Source organism: Haemorhous mexicanus, chromosome 13, assembly GCF_027477595.1.
Source record: "Haemorhous mexicanus isolate bHaeMex1 chromosome 13, bHaeMex1.pri, whole genome shotgun sequence".
In the NCBI taxonomy this organism is placed as follows: domain Eukaryota; kingdom Metazoa; phylum Chordata; class Aves; order Passeriformes; family Fringillidae; genus Haemorhous; species Haemorhous mexicanus.
In genome coordinates, this window is record NC_082353.1 from 16,859,981 (window position 1) to 16,876,119 (window position 16,139).

A 16,139-nucleotide genomic window follows, 5' to 3' on the forward strand; every position below is an offset into this window, starting at 1 on the left:
ACTAAAGGGGGGACATTATCAGCCAATTAAAAGGTTCCCTCCTGAGGAGGATGGAAAATAGCAGGCAGATGATCTATTTTTTTATACAACATCAATTACCATTCTGTTGCTGGATGTTGCACTGGGGAAGATCTGTGCTGTCACGTGCCTCTCCCCATCTGAAACTCTGGGAAGAGAAACCCTGTGGTGGATTCCTAAAGCTGTGTGGGTAATTAAATACTTGATGGGTGTGAAATGGACCTTTATGACAAATCAACCATCAAAACTGCATTGGCTACATCCTTATTTGCCTCTGGCTGTTCCCTACCAATTGAAATCTTTGTCTAGATGAATAAGTAAGTAATGTTTAAGGCAAGGGCTGTTATTTTATTGCTCTTTTCTAGGAATCTCCCAGCTCACACCCACACTACACAATCTCTGTGGTATTTACTCACAGCTTCATCTGATCTGCCTCTTACTTCCCTGCTTCCAGCTGCTCTTTGCATCCAGTAATGCTGCCAGTTATCTTCAAAAGGAAATGTGTCAGTGTGTACTCATGAAGATATGCAGCACCACAGTATTTACATCAGGGTTTTGGTCACACGTGTCATGTGGGAAATAAAAGATGCTACAAATGGGAAACAGTTGCTGCAGGCTCCAGGGTGTTAAGGAAAATACTCTGTAAAGCATCTTGTGGAGAGGGAAAATGCTGCCTTTCACAGATAAAACTGGGTGTTTCTGAGGTTTTAGGTAGTTCTAGTGCAGGGAGATTTTTGAAAAGGGAGATTTCTGCTGTAGCATGTGGAGATTCTTCAAGGTCTACAGTCACGGATCAACAGAGGACAGCATGGCAGTTCAGAGAAGGAATGAGGCAGGGCTGGAGCAGATCTGAGCATGGTAACTGGGATCCTGGTCCCAGAGCACAGCTTCAGGGAACAGCTGCCTTAGGCTGTAGGAGAGCCCTGTCCTTCCAGACAGACACCAGCATGCCAGAGTGCTCTGCTCTTAGGCTTGAGATGCTCTTGGATGCCTTTTGAGCCTCATTTTCCCCTGTGGTCCTGGGAACTGTCTCTGCCACTTAAACTGTTTTTCAGAACAGGATTCAGCTGTCACAGCTTCCACCCTGGTCCTGGTGTCAACATCAGAGATATTTTACTGCCCTTCATGGGATGCCCTCTCCTTCCCCAAGGAGTGTGGGTTTGGGCACCTCCACAGAGGCTGAAATGTTCATTTAACTCCACGTGGGGCAAGGGCACTGCCTACACCTGCTGTCAGAAGCTGTGCAGGGCTCTGCACCCCAAACAGACCAGAGGCTGCAGGGTTTGCAGGGCTGCACAAGGGCTCCAGTGCAGATGCATCCTGTGGAATGAAAGCTCCCATTATGCTGCCCTTTTAGCACATGTCTGCCTCACCCCAGTGCTGCTCATTAGTTCATGTCCAGCCAGTCCTTGGCTAATCCATCAATGCCAGTCGTGATGGATGTGACTGGGAGGAAGGGCATTGGTGCCTGGGAGCTGCTGAGTGTTCAAAATCCAGGTGGGACAAAAATTCAACCCATCATTCACTGGCCTCAGTGGTGCCAATTCAGCAGCAGTGGTGTCAGATCGCTGTGGCAAGCAGCAACACCTCAGTCCTGAGTTTATTTCCTGATTCCAGCGTGGTCCAGTCCACATCAATCAGGTCAGCAGGTGCTTCTCAAGGTCCTTGTCTGGTCTGTGCCCCTCACTGGATATTTGATTTCAGTTGCTCATGAGTCAATAGCCCAGGGTGAACCTGGGTCCAAGGCCATCCTCTGAGGGCTGGCCCAGGGCAGCCCCATTAAGGGCTGTCTGCAATGATGTGCTACAGGTGCTAAACCTCATTTCAAGAAGCCAGTCCACCTGCCAATCCCACCTTGGACCCTGAAAGATATGTGGATGTTTGGTGCAGCTTTTTTGCCCAGATTATCTGCCACTGATGGGCCACTTGACAGGCCACAGTGTGCTGAGGGTGTGATGTCTAAACCTCAAACCCTGTGCTCTGTTTTGGGTACCTCACTACAAGAAGGTCATTGGAGTATCCAGAGAAGGACAGTGGGGCTGGGGAAGGGTCTGCAGCACAAGTGTGAGAAGGAGGAGCTGAGGGGGCTTGGAGGGGGCTCAGCCTGGAGGAAAGGAGGCTCAGGGAGGATTTTCTCACTCTCTGTGACAACCCGACAGGAGGTAGCCAGGTGGGGGTCAGACTCTTCTCCCAGATAACAAGTGACAGGACAAGAGGATTTTATCTCAAGTTCTGCCACTGGAGGTTTCTGCTGGATGTTAGGAAATATTTTTTCTCTGAAAGAGTGGTAAAGCATTGAAACAGTTGTTCAGTCACCATCCCTGGAAGCATTTAAAAGTGTGCAGATGTGGTATTGAGGGATATATTTTAGTGGTTGGCATGGCACTGCTGGCCATGGCTGCACTCGATGATCTTACAGGTCTTTTTCAGCTCTAATGATTCTGATTCTAGTGAAGACTTTTGTGTGAGCATGAATGAGACAGCAGCACTGGCAGACCCTGCCCATCACTCCCAGATTCTGCTCTCAGGCAGATTCAGAGCTGTCAGGTTCCCAGCAGCTCAGCTCTGGGAGCTGTGCAGTGGGACCCAGCACTGGGGCTGTTGTGTGGGGGATCCCAGACCCCTCTGCTGTCACCTGTGGCAGGTGGCAACCCAGGCCACAAAACCCACCCTGTTTGCTCACAGATAAGGTCCTGCTAAGCCTTGGTGATGTGATGTCACTATAGGACACGGAACAACACGACACAGACTCGCTGCTCTTTCCAAGGTAAAAAAAGGACTTTTTATTTTCTGACTCCAACACTCTTAGATTTCCAAAAGTGACAGTGGATTGGAGGGTGAAAGTGCCACCTCTCCAATGACACTGGACAAACCAAAAAATTCCATCAAATTTCTCCTCCTCCCTAAAAGAATGCAAAATAATCAGTTATTGACATGAAGTGTGTGAGAAAGTTCGTTACAGGAATGTAAACATCAGAAGGCTTAGAAAATCTTAAAAAACCAGGGTGACAATGTGATGAGGGTGGGATGTGACAGCTGCAGGCACTGCAAATATCTCAGTGTGCTGCTCTGGGTGCTGGTGCTGACAGCTGGAACCTCTGCAGAGACCAAGCAATCACCACAAATGACCTGAAGGCAGACAGATAAAAGTCATTTTGAGTCCCTGGTATATTCCATCAAGGAATCTTTATTGGAAAACCAAATGGGAAATCCCAACTCCTTTTCTTATCACTGTGCTGCAGAGGAGAATGTGGTAAACTAATGAGTCAGTTTAGCTGGGGGAACAGAGGTGTTTGGTGATTTGGGGAGAGAGGAAATGTGCAGCTGTAGTGAGGGATTCCTGATTTAGGATGCACATGGAGTAACGTGGGCAGCAGGTGGCAAACTGAAGATGCAATCTCTTGTTACAAAACTAGCAAAATATATTTGCTGCAATTAAAGTCTCAAGATGCCATGTTGTTACAAACCTGGAAAGGGCATCACGCTGTGAGCTGGGAGATGATCTTTCATTTCTTTAATGTGTACAATCATTTATGCCTTTACCACCTTGCTGATGCTGCCCATCCTGTTGTTTGGTGTTAAATTTCAGGTCACACACTTACTGGTAAATGTTCCAGCACTGAGCTCTTCAGGCCTGTGCTCTGCATCCTAGACAGTGCCTCACCTTTGGAATATGCCTCAGGTTTGTTAGCAAAGGCATGGATTTGACCATTAGGACAGAGATCCAGCAGATGGGAGGGGAAGGAGAGCAATTCCCTCATTTCAGCACAGGACTGAGCACTGGTTGCAGAGCTTATGTTCCTTAAAGACTTCTGAGGAATGATAGTACAACAAGATAAATTTTACAATTGACTCAGATAGTCCTTTCCCTTGGAACTATAACTAGAAGGGCAAGATTTTGAAAAAGTCAGTATTCATGATGAATAATTAACACCCTCTCCTCTGTGTGTGTGTGTGCCTGTACTCTTGGAACTGAGGCCCTGCCAGATCTCAGAGTTCAAGAATATCAGCATGTTAGGGGTAAAATAATTTTGAGACCAAAGAGAAGAAGACAGGATGCAAAGGAGGTGGAAGGGAAACCTGAAGTGATGGGAGTTTTCAAGAAATCCAGATGCTCTCGAGCTGAAATCATAAGAAATAATCACTTAATATCTGGGTAATTTGGAAAATAGATGACAAGGATGGTAGAAAACAGCTGTTCCAAAGAGTCTGTCCAGGTTATTTCTCAGAGAGAAGAAAAAAAATGTCCTGTCAAGTGAATGGAGGATTTAACTCCTCGTGTTCTTGTGAGCCCCTGTTGCACTGTAATGACACTTGCAGATTCTAAGGCTATTTTCTTGTTCCTTGGGACAACGTGGATCCTGCTTGTTTCCATTCATCTCCCACCACAGCCAGCCCCCATTTCCTTTATTAATTACCACTGGAGCTCAGCATAAGTGCAGCTTTCACACCAACAGCCCCATCCATCCTCCATTTCCTTCATTTCCCTTAACCATGCCAGTTCAGTTTACTGTGTTTGACTTCTCTTGGCATGAGATTTTCAACTTGCTCCATACAGTTTACTCATCAGCTCTCACCCTATAAAATTTCCTGGAGCAGGAGAAATTTGGAGGGTGCTGGGGCATCCTTTTACAGCAGAGCATTCTTTGCTGTAACATCCTTACTCCCTAGATCCAGAGTTTTATTTCTCTTTTGCTTTGCTTGCATTACTCTAAATCGTGATGAATCCCAGTAAATTCATTGTGAATCATGAGTGAAAATTTGGTATGGGAGAAAACAGCCTCATGTCCTTTTATTGTTTAAAGTGGAGCATTCCCAGTGGGTAAATATCCTCTAGTACCACTGGGGAAGAGCAAATATATGAAAAACCACTTAGTACCACTAAGGATACTAATGCAGTTGGAACATTAATCTTGCTGCAGCTGTTGTCAGAACTGTCACAGGGCTTAAGGTGGTTCCCTAGAGCTCCTGAGGAGAGAACAGCACCAGTGTTTGGTACGGTCTTAACGGGAGGAAACTGGATCCGGGGCATTTTTCATTGAGATGTACAGACAGACATGTGCTTCCTCCCCAGGATTCCTGCAGCCTGGTCTCATCTGCACAGGATCTGTGAGAGCTTGGACAAGCCTGGGGCTGGAGGGAGCAGGTGGTGGGAGCTGCTGGGGACGCTAAGCTGTAGGATTTTGTCAGGATGTTTGCAGAAAGTGGGAAAAAGTCCCATGAGAAGTGACCACAAATTTCTTACAGGATGCTTGAATGTTGCTGGGAGCAGCAACAGATGTGTCCTGTTGAGCTGCTACCTTCAGTCCTTTGTGTTGGTTTTTCTTTTTATCCCTCCAGGATCCTTCTTTTGGGCTGATCCACAGCAATCAATACCTTCCCCACATTTACCTTTTGCAGCCCTCTCTGCCTGGTGTTTTAGCATCAGTGTAACTTCCATTTCAGCTCCAATTAAGAATAATTTATAGGGGGAAGAGGAGGGAGGAAAGGGCAGTTTCTTAATTGCATGGTATCCAAAAAAAAAAAAAAAAAAGTTCTACATTAAGTGATGCCAGTATTGAAAGCTCTGGATTTTTAGGAAAATCTCAAAAGTTTGGGCCTTGCACTAAGGACAGGACAACCCAGCTGGGTGCAGAACCTAGGAGATGGTTGAAATCTCCAGCTGTGAACACTGAGGAGAGAGAAGGACCCTGTTCTTTTCTTACATGTCACCCCTTGGCATGGTAGATGGTGGACATGGGGGTGGACATGGTGGGATCACCTGCAGCCCTGCTCTGGAAGGAATAGAGGGACTTGAAGCCTATATTTGAAAGTTTCTGTTGTCTGCAGCTGTGGAGCAGTAAAACTCCTTTGTGTGATGTCCTGGCATCAGTGAGACCCAACTAGTTTTGTGTTAAATTCTTTGTTCACAGGGAGAAGTGTTGCCCTTGGACTGAGGGGGGCTGCAAAGGGCTCCTGGGGACCAGGCAGGATGGGGTGATGTAGAGATGAGTTTTGTAAATGATCTCTTGAGGTAAATGTCTTAGGCTCTGTGTCAGATCTGTGATCTTCCAGTGTGCTGCTCCCTAAAAGCTTCAGTCATCTGCATACTTGCTGATTTATTGTGACCCTCTTCTCCAACCCCTGAACCCCAAATCCTGCCTTGGGGGTGCCCCCATCACTGGCTGCCTTATTGTTACTTGCTGTGTCCTCACAGATATGGCTTTCCACCAAAGCTGCACGTGCATTTTAGCTGGGAACACAAAGCTAGCATTTCAGCACAGGAAAGCTAACCAGTGTGTTTTCCCTCTGAATAAAATCCTGTGTCCCTGGGGCTGGAGGGCGAGGCTGTGCCACTGTAAGCATTCAGGTTAGTGTGTCCTATCCTGAATGGAAACCTTCTTTCAGCTGGAGTCACTGCCATGAGCTGGGACACTGCAAATGAGTGCCACCCAAAATTAAACATTCCAGCTTGGCCCAGGAAATGTCAGTTCCTTTGAGGCAGCTGAAGTCAGATGTTCAGAGCAATTCTTGTCATCATCTCAATTACAGGCTGAGCTCAGGGCTGGTCCTTGCTGTGAGGTGGGCATGAGCTGAAACCCTGCAGCTGATGGTCACCCTGGTGCTGTGCTGGGAGCCTCTGCTGTGCCCTGATCTGCTCAGGTCACATGCCTGGTATCATGCCAGCAGATCAGTCCCATTTCTGTCTGTTGATTGATCTCCCTCTCATCTGATACCTTGATTAACACCCGTTGATTTCTCCTCTTTCAGCTGCTGAAAGGGTGCTCTGAGCAGCAGCAGCCTGGTGTCTCTGGGAGGGGTTCCTGAATTGCATTAAAAACCCTCAGTGTGAACCAGCACAATGTGCATTTCTGTATTTCAGGGCTTGCTTTTCCCTGCCACTTAGTGGCTTTAAATGGCAAAATATTTTTGCAAAGACAAATTGCTCTGCAGGTAGCAGATGAGCTGCTGGAAAGGCTCCAGATGCCCAGAGGGATGGGAATGACTCCCTGCATCCCCTCAACAAGATGGCTCTGAGCATTCATTCTCCACAAATGAAAATTAGAGGAGTGTGAAATGCTGACAACAAATTGCAGCGCTGTCTCAAATGCAAGGCAGTCGTGCTGCTGAAGGGTTCAGAGGTCCACAGCCCCTCAGCTCACACTCAAACCCTGAGTGTTTTTTTCAGAGCAGCAGAATTAAGACAATTTTCAATATGTACAGGCTGTTTCTGAGCAAGGAACAGCTAAAGCAGGACCATTCCCCAGCAAATATCCTCTGTGCCAATGTGATGAAATTTGAATGAAGCTGGGACTCTGCCCCAGGACAAGGCATTAGATTATCAAACTGAAGAAGAATTTTATGTTATAGGTTGCTTGGAAACACGGATAAAAGCCTGTCCCTGGCCTCTTTTGCCCAGTTGCAATCCCCAGTGCTCCCAGTTTGTGAAAACACAGGGGGTGTCTGCAGTACCACAAACCTGGCAGTAGAAAACTTGTATTTATTCCACAACTTCTCACATGGAGACAATGTGGTGACCCTCTGGATCCTGGAATAGCAAAAATCCCAGCTTCTTTCTGCAGCACTTGCTTCCTTCCCCTCCTCTTTCCACCAGGTACCCTAAAGTAGGGGGGCATCTTCTGCTTCAGGATTTTAACCCTTTTCTCCCCAGAAGAGCCAGGGAATCTGATTCACTACATGTGGGTTCAACATGCATGTTATTTATTAGGATCAGCAGCTCTGTAAAGTTAGGCAAGAAGTTGCTTTTCAAGGCCCTGGGTGGCTCTAAACATTATTAAACATGGTCATTAGAACATGCTTTTCCAACCATTGAACGGCTGTGAACATTAAATATTTTGGTTTAATAAGTGCTTGCTTTTTCAGCTGCTGAGTGGCCTTAATCTTTTTTTTTCCCCTCATTAAAAAATGTTGTTTTTCCAGCTCATGAGCCACTGAAAATACTGTTCTGTTTTTTTCTCTTCCTTTTTATTTCTTTTTTCCTTCTCTCTCCCTTTTTTTTTTTAAATTTTTTTTCAAAATTCACCAATCTGTTTATTTTTATTTTTTAAAAAAGGGTGAGAATTTTGGAGCCCTTGGCTAAAAGAACTTGTTTTCAGCTACTAGGACAAGTATAGGGCAAGGCTTAAGATAACATAATAATCAAACCTCGCTTGTGTGAACAAGTTCCACCGAGATAAGGACATGCAAACTATCCAAACATCAGCAGATTGTCTTCTGTGTGTGCTCTGAAAGGAGGGATGAATCACACTGCTGCATGCCAGCTTCCCCACCTGCCAGTCAAGCATGTCCTGTTGTGTCATCCCCATAGATCCAGGGGGCCAGGCATGAAGCAATGCTGGGGTCAGAGGTGAGGCCTGTGTGTTTTGGATTCAGAACGGAGATAATGCTTTTGACTTAAATTTCATTTGTTCTCCAAGGGAGCCCAGGTTACATAAGAAGAAAGGTAATCAGGAAGAAAGGTCTTTTGCTAAAGCCTTAGACTGGAAAAGCAGCTTCTGCTGCAGGCTCATTGTATGGCCATGGGAAAGTAATTTGTGCCATGGGTGTTGCCTAACCATCCCAAATTTCTTGGGTTGCTCACCGTGCCCCACCTGACCTCCAGCTGTCTGTCCAGGAAGGAGGATGATTCTGTAGGTCCAGTATTCTCTGTGCTAGGACCACAGACTCTTGAGAATCACATCTCAGGGGACATTCATTGTCTCTTTTTAGGCAAACAGATGGCAATCTTAGTCTTTCTGCCTAGCTCTGCCATGATATTAAATCCCAGGGATCTGCTGGACGCACGGGCTGCCCGTTATGGTCGCTGCCATTCCTGCTCCCCCAGATCCCTGATTTTTAGGGCGGCCCTGCTGGAGGAGGAGACCCTGACAGGATGGAAGGCACTTGTCAGGAAGTGGCCAACACCTTGCTCAGCTGGGGAGCTCTCCTGAGGGAGGCTGCAAGTGGCAGCTTTCCCCTGTGGCTGGGGCATTTGGCTTCCTGCAGCTCCTAAATCACCACTTGGAATGCTCCGTGCATCAGCCTGGAAGGGAGTCAAACCCTTTTATGAAAGCTGCAATTAGTGGCTTCCCACAAACTGCATCCAGCACTGACAAGTGGCTGCTATGTAATGCTGTTTATGGACTTGTTTCAGGTAATGGAATTTCATTGCCTTTCAGGTGCTCTTGCCACAGGAAGCACATATATTTTTTCAGTCTGTGATTTTTTCCACTAAATTGCACAAATCTTTATATTTGAGCAAGTGCATTGGAAACACTTTACTCTGCATTTATTCTGCAGCTCAAGTCCTTCGTGAAAGGAAGAATAAATATGTTCTTCTAGGAAAACTGGGGGGAGAAAGCAAAGGGAGCAGAGATAGTGGGGAACAAAATCTGGTCTTCACAGATAGTAAATCAGTGTGCATGTATTGCCCCAGTGTGCCTGTGCTCTATTGGCTGGTGAGGGGATCCAAAATTCTTCTTCTCCACTCCCAGCTGTGGCAGCTCCTACCAACCTCTACCTGAGCCCATATCTGTCTGTGGCTTTCTGGGGAGACTGAGGATGAGATGTGGAGGAGTTTCTTGACTCTTCTGCACAGTTACATGCTAATTGCTAGGCATGGAGCAAATCAACCTGAGACTCCAAATGGCCTCTCTAACTGCAGCTGATTTAATGATATGGAATGATAGAATCTTTATGGTTGGAAAACTCCTCTGAGATCACAGAGTCCGACTGCTAACCCAGCTCCTCCAAGCCATATCCCCAAGTGCCACATCCACGCAAGTTTTGAACACTTCCAAAACAATTATGTTGTGTTTAATGTGGGAGCAGAGGGCAAGGGCAGGTTCCATTGGTTCTGGCTGGCTCATGTACCATAACATCTTCCCTGGGATGACACGGTGCCTCCAGCCATCCACTCTCCCTCCCCGTGTGGTCCAGGCTGAGCAGAGTCCTGCTGGGCTGCCTGCACTGGCATTTGATGGGAAAAAGTGTCCCACATGGATGGGAGGGCACAGCAAGCCTGGAGATGTGCTCACTTACACCGAGCCTTTAGGTCACCCTCAGAGGCATAAAGAGCATTTGTTAGGAAAGCTGAGCACCAAAGTGCACAGCATCCCCTTTTGTTTGTGAGCCCTGCTGAAAGCATGAGCCTCAAAGGCAAAAGAAGCCTGTGAGCCCAGGGAACAGGTGAATCAAAGGCAAAGGAGTTGCTCCAAGGGAGAAAAATTGAAATCAAGGTTGCAGAAAACCAAGGGATAATTAATGGGACAATGCAGGTAATGCTATCACACAGCACTAAAACAATACAGAACTAATTAGCTCAAATATTTGCTGACAACGTGGGTTTGGAGGAGAGGGGGGCATGGGATTTCATAAAACTTAATTAACTCATAGAGTAAATCAGTTTCATTCATTGCCACAACAGAGCCAATCAAGATAGGCTTACTGTTTGCTCATTTGGAAAATGATTAGGATTCCCATTTAGACTTAATTACAGTGCAAAGGTTGACAATTATCATCTTTGTGGAAGCACTGGATACCACAGTATCTCAGCTGAACATGTGCCTGTAATTATAGACATCATTTTCTTAGCAGAAAATATAACCCACTTATTACCTGGATTTCGTGCCTGTAATTACAGATAGTAGAAATAAAAAAAAAAAAAAAAAATCAGAATAAGGCTGGTGCTGAGTTACTTCAGATCTTTTCACAGTAAATTACTTTGAGCAACTGTTTGTCACAAATTAAAATGTTAGTTTGTGCTTTATAGTCCCCATGGAGGGGAATTTGTGGACGTACCAAAGAATCAAGCCAGCCACATGGGTCGTATTTTGATACTGCCAAGAGCAGCACTGCTCAGATTGGTTTGGTTCATAGAGCCCTCCCCGTACCTCCCTGAAGTTTCTGGGGTTACACAGCCATGTACTTAGCATTGCAGAAGCAAACTGCTGAGAGAAACTTGGTCAGTCACTTTGGAAAACCACAGCTTGATCTCAACCACAACCAGATAGAGTCACCCTGCTGACCAAAATAAACCACATTATTATGAAAGATTGCAAGCAGTGCTTGGCTACGATCGTTTTTAATCCTGCCAAACAAAAATGATAAGCAGGTAGAGATTCCTCCCTTTTGCCAGCCCAAATCCCTCCAAGAGGTTTTGCTTCAACTCATCACATCCAGGGGCTGTGCCATGGCTGAGATAAGAGAAAAGTTCAAAATATTTCAGAGATTTTAATTACAGATAAGGCAGGGGGTAAAATGAGGACATAATAAACACAAGCTCGATTCAGTCTGGTTTGTCACCATCCCTGGGCCTCTGTTTATCCCATGGGCTTGTGAAGATGGAGGGAGAGTGTTCTTTGGAGGGAGCAGAATGCTGAGCACTAAACAAACACCATCACATTTCACAACAAAGTTGAATTAGATTCTTCCCTTAGTGTTAATTATATTTGTTTCCAAACCATGGTTGGTGAGGTAGAAGTAGGTGAGACTCCAGCTTTCCTGTACTGGCTTCACACAGGAGGTGTCTGACCTTAGATTAATGCCTGAACCTCCTGGGGAAAATGGCCCAAGTGACCTTGGCACCAGGGCATCACATTTTCTTGGGCAGGTTTTTGCCTGCTTGCCAGCTGAAGTGCTGAGTTTGCAGCCAATAGAGATGATTTGCAAGGAAATAGAAGGAAAGAATGACTTCCCACTTATATATCCTGTTTATTTTCCATGCTCTGTAGGAAGGAATATACCATTCAATTTTTTTTCCTATCTTTGCTGTGCTTCTCTTGAACAACTCTGTTTGCATCCAGAAATGAGCACTGCCCCACTAGGAGGGGAAGAAACTCAGCTTTATCAGGTCAGGTAATCCCTGTGCACCATAATCAACAAAGAGTGTCAGCAGGACTTCAGGGAGTGCATTTTTGTAGCTGTGTTGAAAGGCAGCTGGGAGTCTAGAGGCAGAAAAGCTTTTTTTTTTGTTTTCCAGGAATATTAACTTGTGTTTTCATTCTGCTTTTTTTTTTTTCATAGGTGTAGATAAAAGGGAAGGAAAAAAGTTTCAAGTGTTGGCTGTGTCCTTTTGAATGTTCAATGTTCAGGTGCTTTTAATATTGCTTGAATGCTGAGCATTTTGTAAGGAGAATAAAAACAGTCGTAAAAATAATACAACAGGAAAAATAAGTCCTTACATTGTTTGAGGTGCTTTTAAAGCTGAAGGCCTTTGCTTTTATTTTGTTTCTTATCCCAAATTCACTGGAGCTTTATGTAGCCATGGAGCCTGCATGGTATTATTGTGTTGCTTTGGAAAAGCTGAGAGGGTGGATTTTTTGGTGCCTCGGCTCCCATCTGCCTGGCAGCACCAAGTTCCCTCAGATGTCAGCAGAGAATTCTGCTCATCTGCAGGCTGAAGAGGCAGCCTGGAATGCCAGGCACTGCCTGGTGTGACAGCAGGAGGATTCCAGATGGGAGCTGAGAGCTGGAGCATCTTGCTCACTGCAGGCAAGTCAGAACAGAGCAGCCGTGCCCCGACACCGCTGTCAGAACCAGCTTTCTTTTGAACTGCTGAACTACAAATTCCCCTCCTGGCCCAGCTGCCACGGTGGGTGGGACGAGGGGGAGAAGAAAGAAGAAAAAGGCACCAATGGGGCTGTGCAGGTGTGGGTGGTGGGAGCAGCTGACTTGCCAAAGCCACCGGAGTTCTCTCCACCCAGCTGAGCTCAGTTGGGAAATCTGGCAGGGTTTGATTGCCTGGTGCATGGAGAAGCTCATCTGGAATGCCTGGTATCTCCAACCAACCCACAATTAAGTGATTAGCTGCAATGAGCAGAGCTTCAAAGAAATACACAGGGTTGAGAAGTATCCTTGCTTATTTAAAAAGTGAGGGTCATAATTTAAAAAAAAAGAGCCCAAGGAATCCTCTTAACAGAAGGAAGGAGGAGGGAATGAATGGAGCAGAGGTTTGTTAGCATATACCAAATCAGCCTATTCACTGATTTCATGCAGAACTAGTCGTGCCACTTCAGTGTTTATTTATCCACTCCAGGAGTCCCAGGTACAGCAGACACAGGAGCTCATTGGCACACAGGTATTTGCCAGCTGGTGGTAGAGACTTGTGAGATCCAAGGCAGGAGCTGCAGTGCTGTGCATAGTTCCTGCCTTTGAAGTAAACAAGAACTAAAATCTTAAAGATGGGGTTTTGAGGGTCAAAGCCAAGACTGCAATGTGTGGTTACAAATCACTGACCTTGAGGACATGGGGGAAAAGGTTCAAGGAGCAAGGGAACACATGTGAAAACACCCCCCTGCAAGATTCACCAAGCTACATTTATATCAAACTATTCAGCCTCAGAAGTCTTGTGTTTAATTTACTTTCCTCCCTCACCCACCTTTAGTATCATTGTCTTTTTTGGAAATCCCTGCCAAAATTGTGTATTTCTGTCTGAACCTCCCTGTTGTTCTGAATTAATGTCATAAATGGAAGAAGTTTTGACTTGTCAATGTGAGTTTTGAAAAGCAAGTTGATTTTCATATCCTTATCTGCATTCAGCCTGTCTGTGTATGTTAAGTGATTAGTCTGTTTTTGATTCTTGGAGATGCTGCCAACTTAATAGTCATCACCTTTCAGAGGTGTAAACACTACAAGAAGTCAAGAAAATTCCATTTCTTGTTATAAAGTTTTCTGGAGGTTAAGCCTGGAACAGAATATAAAGTGGAGTTTTAAATTTCAAGGATAAGTAGCTGAGACAGCTAAAGTGTCACACAGATTTATAAAAAACATTGTTACTTTATTATTGTCATCCCTCTGAGTATAAAACTGAGAGGAGAGGGACATTTTTTTCCCCTTTGCTTTTTACCAGAGGTATTTTATGTCAGAATTCTTAGCTCTGCTCTTCAGAGGTGAGAGTGATTTTAGTGTGGTGGTTGTGAGTAACTCTTGCATGGATTTGGTGACTCAGAGAGAAGGCCTTGGGTGCACACAGGTCTGAGATGTAACAGTTTGCATTAAGAAAGGATGAGATGCAGTGCCTGAGCTCATGCTAAGCTCCTCTGCAGGAGGACTGTAAAATTCTTTTTGAGAGAGATCCAGGTAAAGCTTATGCATAAAATTAATCCAAGTGCTCAAACCCAAGCAACAGATTTTGATGCAGAGCATGTTATCTTAGTGAGCTGGAGAGACACAAAATTAAAGGTGAAGTGTCCCAGATCACCTTGGCTTTGGTGTTGGAGGCTTTTGAGTGCCTTACTTTGAAAGAAGAGTACAGAAATAAGTGCCTTCTGAATATGCTATTAACTTGAGAGTATTCAGAGGGGATAGAAGCTCCTTGTGTGTGAAAAATATCCTTGGGAACCAGTCCTAGACAGTATGCAAAGTGAACCTGGCAGAAGGGATGGGGAGCAGAATAGAACTGCTGAACAGGTTTGTTGTGTGTCTTCTGCAGGAGGAAACCTTCAGTGCTGGGCAGAAGGAAGCCTGTGGGAAGAGGCAGAACCAGCTTTGCATGGGAACACCTCATCCAAGGAGAGGATCCAAAGGAACAGGGTAGGTGATGCATGTGCATGGAGGTATTTGCTCCTGGCTGTAGTCAATCAATAACTTCTCTTCAAGGCCTTCCAACCCTCCCTGGAGGGAACCCTGGGGGTGCCCACTCCAAGTCACACCTGGTTTGGAGCAGAGAGCCCCGGGCAGGGCAAAAAGGAATGTCCAATTTGTTCAGGGAGCAAGCATGTTTTGAATCTCAGTGAAATCTGACTCCCTGGATGAGGAGAGATAGTGCATGGGGTTTGGGACAGAAATCTATCCCGTTCTTGAAGTGGTTGGGAAAAAGCAGAGATCTGTGTGAGAAAGCTGGAGAAATGGCGGGAGAGAAAAGAAAAATTACATGCGTTAGTGGTTTATGCCTTCCAGACATTTACAAACTCTGGGTAATGCAACTCAGAGGGAATTTTAGTCATTCCAAGGAGGCTGCATGATTTAAGAGGGCAGGAGGGTTGCAGTTTGCTCTATGGTTTAACCCACAAATAAAACTTCCATCACGCGGTTGAATGTCTGGAAGGAATTTGGGGGTGCATTTTTTAGGAGCACAGACATTAATAAGGCATAGCTTTATTGCCTCAGTGACCTATCACCTCAGCATCATCTGGCCCTGTGCTGCCCATGGGATGGAGAAGTTAATGTGTAAAACACACCACAGCTTCAACAGATTTGGGAAACAAAGACAGTCTTGCAGTGGTTGCACTTGTGATTTTTTTTACAGATGACATTGCTCTCTCTGTTCTACACCTTAAAGACAACCTACCCAATCCATTTTCCCTACTCTGCCTTCCAGAGAGAGCTAAAACTAAGGCACCATGCAGATGAAGGGCCAGTGCCCATCATCAGGCCATGATCTAATTAAATTAAAACTCTTTTACACGCCCCTTTAATATATTCTCCTACCTGTTTCACTGAGTGATATCTTCCAGTGCTTTTCCTACATAGCTGATACCTTAGGAAAGATCCTAGAGTGTTCCTCATTGTATTCCACTTGCAGAGGCCACTTTATTTTATTTAATACATGTTGTTATCTCAAGCTCAGGATGAGTTTTCTCAGCATTTTCCTTAATAAACTATATTTCACATAGAATTTCCCCTTTTCTGTTCCATTCCATTCCTTCTTTATATCTCCTGTATTTTTCACATTCCAAAATGCTTTTCTGCCTTGGTTTCTGATGTGTAAAGATCAGACACATATCAGTATCAATAAAATCCCTCAATCTGTTTTGTGATGAACAACAGATGAGAATGACAGCAGTGAAAAAACCCCAAGCATTCTCCTTTCTTGAAGGCCATTAAAAAAATGGAGGAAAAAATATGTGGAACTGGGATGAGAACTTCAGTCAACTGAGGGTTTAATTTTTATCCTTATTTTATTAGGAAAGGGAAACAGAGGCAGCAGGCCTTGGCCAAATGAGTCAGTCATCCAGCCTAAGCAGATGTGCTGGCATGATTCTGGCATCTTTCAGAAATACCAAGACTCATTTTGATTGTGAAATACTTGCAGAAGTGCATTATCAGAGAGCCTCAAAGGGGTTCATGGTGGTTTGAGGCTCCTCTGATGCAAAGGAAGAGTAGATAATGCCTCATATTTCAATCGGACCATGAGCAAAGAC

At 45.2% G+C, this 16,139-nt stretch overlaps 1 long non-coding RNA gene across 1 annotated transcript in view; it reads left to right on the plus strand.

Moving 5' to 3' along the window:
* The window catches only part of LOC132333449 (uncharacterized), a 73,770-nt gene that overhangs the window by 55,462 nt on the left and 2,169 nt on the right, over nucleotides 1–16,139 (plus strand). The window contains exon 2 of the long non-coding RNA XR_009488160.1: nucleotides 14,429–14,529. This is a non-coding gene — a long non-coding RNA (uncharacterized LOC132333449). The remainder of the gene's footprint in view (nucleotides 1–14,428; nucleotides 14,530–16,139) is intronic.